A 3834-nucleotide genomic window follows, 5' to 3' on the forward strand; every position below is an offset into this window, starting at 1 on the left:
TCAGTAATAAAAGGTGAAATTTTTCCTCTAGCTTTTGGTTTTTGGTTCATTTGCTATGATTTCTATCGTCTGGCTGCACAAAAACAACCATTATTGATTATTTTCTCTTCAAAGTGTCCAGAATAAACAGAATGTGCTGCATTCAGCATGCTGTCGAGATAGTCACATCAGCTAAAAATGCTTGTCCAGCTTTGTCATTTTCATCTTAAATTTTCAAATGCAAGTGAAAGTTAAGGCATTTGATTGTCTTCTTTAACTGTTCTAGATTTTCACAGCTGTGTTTCAACTTCTTGCTTCCTCTTCTCTGTTTCTTCCATCTTTTCAGATCTTCGGGAGTCTGAGTCCCGTCTCTCTGCTGCCCTGTCTTCCTCACACTGTGCCCAGTCCGGTCTGAGGAGACGGAAACAAAGACGTCTTCCAGTCTGGAGCCCTCAGACCCTTTTCTGTTTCCTGCTCTCTCCTCTTCCCTACACGTCTGCATCCAGACAGTAAACGGTGGAGCAGACGGTCTGAGAGGTTAGAGTGAGTTCCACCTGCTGTTGGCTTCACATCCTTTTAATACTTGTCCACAGTTTTCTGTCCTCCTGTTTCAAGCTGTCTCTTCTCTCAGATGGTTGTTTTTTTTTTTTGTTTTTTTTTTTGGTTTTCTTGACCTTTCCATTCCACAGAAACAGCCATATTTCTCCTCCCATGCTGCCTTTCTTTCTCAGACAGCAGTTGAATCAATGCTCCTGCATCAGGGTTCTGCAAGCGTTATGACCAAAAGAGACATTTTTTTGTGACTTTACACCAAATGAAGTGTAACTGGAGCCGCAAAACACGTTAAATTCCTCTTTTTCAGCATTTTTCAGTTAAAAATGTTGACATTTTCGCTGTTTTTACCATTTTGGTTAATTTTTTTCCACATTTTTATTTTCTTTTTATAGAATTTTGAATCATTTTGTGGGGAGTTTAAGATCATTTTCTCATTTTTCCCTACATTTTGTCATTTTAACTCTTTTCCCCCCATTTAAATTGTCACTGATGCTCTCAGAGGTTGCAGATCCCTGTCCTACACAGTATACATGAAAATGTGAATGTACACTTCAAGCCTGTTGAATTCTGTGCTCCTGATGTAGAGGTGCTTTGTACTTTTCTCTGGCCAAGTTGAAAATACAGCACATCTACACACCGGACTGAACATTTCACGTGATCCACACGCCAACCGTATATGCGGAACACGGGTGCTGTTGTATAAAGCGAGCATCGACTCGTTCAGGCAGCAGAGACTCACTGCCGCTCTGAGAGGAAGCACACGTCTGCAGAGAGGAGGCTCTTCCTGCCCGAAACAAAACCAGGGGTCAAATCTCTCAGCGACCTCAGAGCTCCTTTCAGGGTCCGGGTTCTCTGCAGGCTGCTCACCGCAGAGAAAGCGACAGAAAAGACGTGTGTGTGCAGTCTTTTTATACATGCCTGCAGGAGATTTTCCAGTTGCAAAATTAGAATATTCAACAGAGTTTTGCAGGATCACCATCAAATCCAGATAATATATATAAAAGACATGATGCAGTTCAACCTGAGCGTTGGAGAAATAGAAGATTAGATTTTAAAATGTGCTTCACCCCTAAATAGCTTCACATCATTTCAATACAAATAAACTGATTTAATGATAAGCAATAAATGTGTACATTTTAATCATGTCAGAAAGTGGTTTTTTTTTCAACTTGGGTTGAATGATAAGAAAAAAAACAATGTTTACTCTTAAAAAAAACAAAAAAAAAACAGAAAAGTCAAGAATAAGAGCAGTGCTGTAGCATTTCTCAGCTTTCCTCTCTGGACATCAGAGGGTTTAAAATCAGGTCTGAATAAAAGTGTATATTATGCTGTATATGAAGCCTCGTTTTATTGATAAAATATTAAACTGGGAGGGAATGATCCACGTCACACTGCCAGTCAGCCTACAGCAGAATTAAAGGCTCATGTTGATGTTTTGAATGAACATCTCTCACAGAAACTTCTCCAGGGAAACACTCTCTCTGACATTAAATCAAACCAATTGTTCAAAAACTGTATGATTCAATAGATTGTGTCTTTGCTCAGACTTTGGAGCACTTTGAACATTAAAAGTCCCCCTTGTATCGGAATAAGCTGAATTTGAAACATCAACACATTCCTTTCACCACGGTTCAGCTCTTCATCCTGAATACAGAGTTCAAAACTATACAAACTCCCAGAGACACTGTGTTTACCGCCACTGTGGCTGAACTTGAAGGAGTTTAAAGGGCAACTTCGGTTTTTTGACATCTGGACCTTATTTCTCGGTGTGTGCATGCTCATATACTCACTCAAACAAACATTGTGCAGCACGGAGTCCTTCAGAAGGTATTTAGATCCAACCGATTTAGCCGCACTTAGCGGGGGCCACGGCAAGGCGGCTTCAGCGCGGGACATAATCTCTGCAAAGTCGCTCATTTCAGCTATATTTTTTCATCCATCGCCAGTGTTATCATAAAGTCAGCTCGTCTACCGTCTTCAGGTGGGTCAGCTCAGCTGACGAGCTGACAGTTTTCACTAACTTAGCCACAATTAGCTCGGATGGGAACGTCGCGGAGCTCCTCTCCCCAGCAGACAGGCACTTTGGCTGGGCCTCGGCTGTCACGTCGCGCGGGCATCTGACTTCCAGGACCGAGTTGGTCCGAGTCGGGGCCGAGGTGGGTAAACGGCCCGGAGCATGCTCCATGGAGTCTCCGGAGGTCTCCAGGCAGGCCTGGCTGCACCGCGCTGCACCACACGTGGGCCGCAGTGCGCGCGGGGACCCGCTGCGTTCTGCCTGGTTGTCTCTCCTCACCGAGGGTCTCCGGAGGTCTCCAAGCCTGCCTCTGCGCACCGCGCGCGGGGACCTGCCACGTTCCACCTGGATTTCTCTCCTCACTGCGGGTCTCCAGAGGTCTCCAAGCCCGGCCTGGGCCGGCTTGGAGACCTCCGGGTCCTCCTGGCGAAGGGAGAGACCCAGCAGCCGCGCCGCAGCCGGCTTGGAGACCTCTGGAGACCCTCGGTGAGGAGAGACATCCAGGCGGAACGCGGCGGACCCCCGCGCGCGGTCCAGCGCGGTGCAGCCAGGGCGGCCTGGAGACCTCCGGAGACTCTGTGGAGCATGCTCCGGGCCGTTTACCCACTTCGGCCCCGACTCAGACCAAATCGGCCCACCTGAAGACGGTAGACAAGCTGACTTTATGATAACACTGGCGATGGATGAAAAAATATAGCTCAAATGAGCGACTTTGCAGAGATTATGTCCTGCACTGAAGCCGCCTTGCCATGGCCCGCGTTAAGTGCGGCTAAATCGGTTGGATCTAAATAGCTTCTGAAGGACTCCGTGCTGCACAATGTTTGTCTGAGTGAGTATATGAGCATGCACACACCTAGAAATAAGGTCCAGATGTCAAAAAACCGAAGTTGCCCTTTAACACTGTCTGCAGTGTTGAAGTTCAATTACATGCAAATTGCCAATTATGCAAATTAGGCGATGACGTCATCTAGCGACTTCTAGCGACTTTAGGACAGCCAATAGCGACTTTCCGTAATGGGAGTTGGCAACACTGCATGCAGTGTGAAAGGACACAAAAGGCGATTATTAGCGGGTTGAAAACATGGGTCGAAAACACGGGTCGACCCGCTTAGTTGCAGTGTGAAAGGGGTATCTGTGTGTGTGTGTGTGAGCGAGCTCTGTGAGAAATGCGCTCGGAGGAGAACCAGCTGTTGTGTTCCCCGCTACTCTTCCTCCTCCTCCTCCTCCTCCTCCTCCCGCCACTCCGTCTGAGGGAACCGGGGCTCCACCGGGACTATGTGAGCACC

This window comes from Salarias fasciatus, unplaced genomic scaffold, assembly GCF_902148845.1.
Source record: "Salarias fasciatus unplaced genomic scaffold, fSalaFa1.1, whole genome shotgun sequence".
NCBI classification, from domain to species: Eukaryota; Metazoa; Chordata; class Actinopteri; order Blenniiformes; family Blenniidae; genus Salarias; species Salarias fasciatus.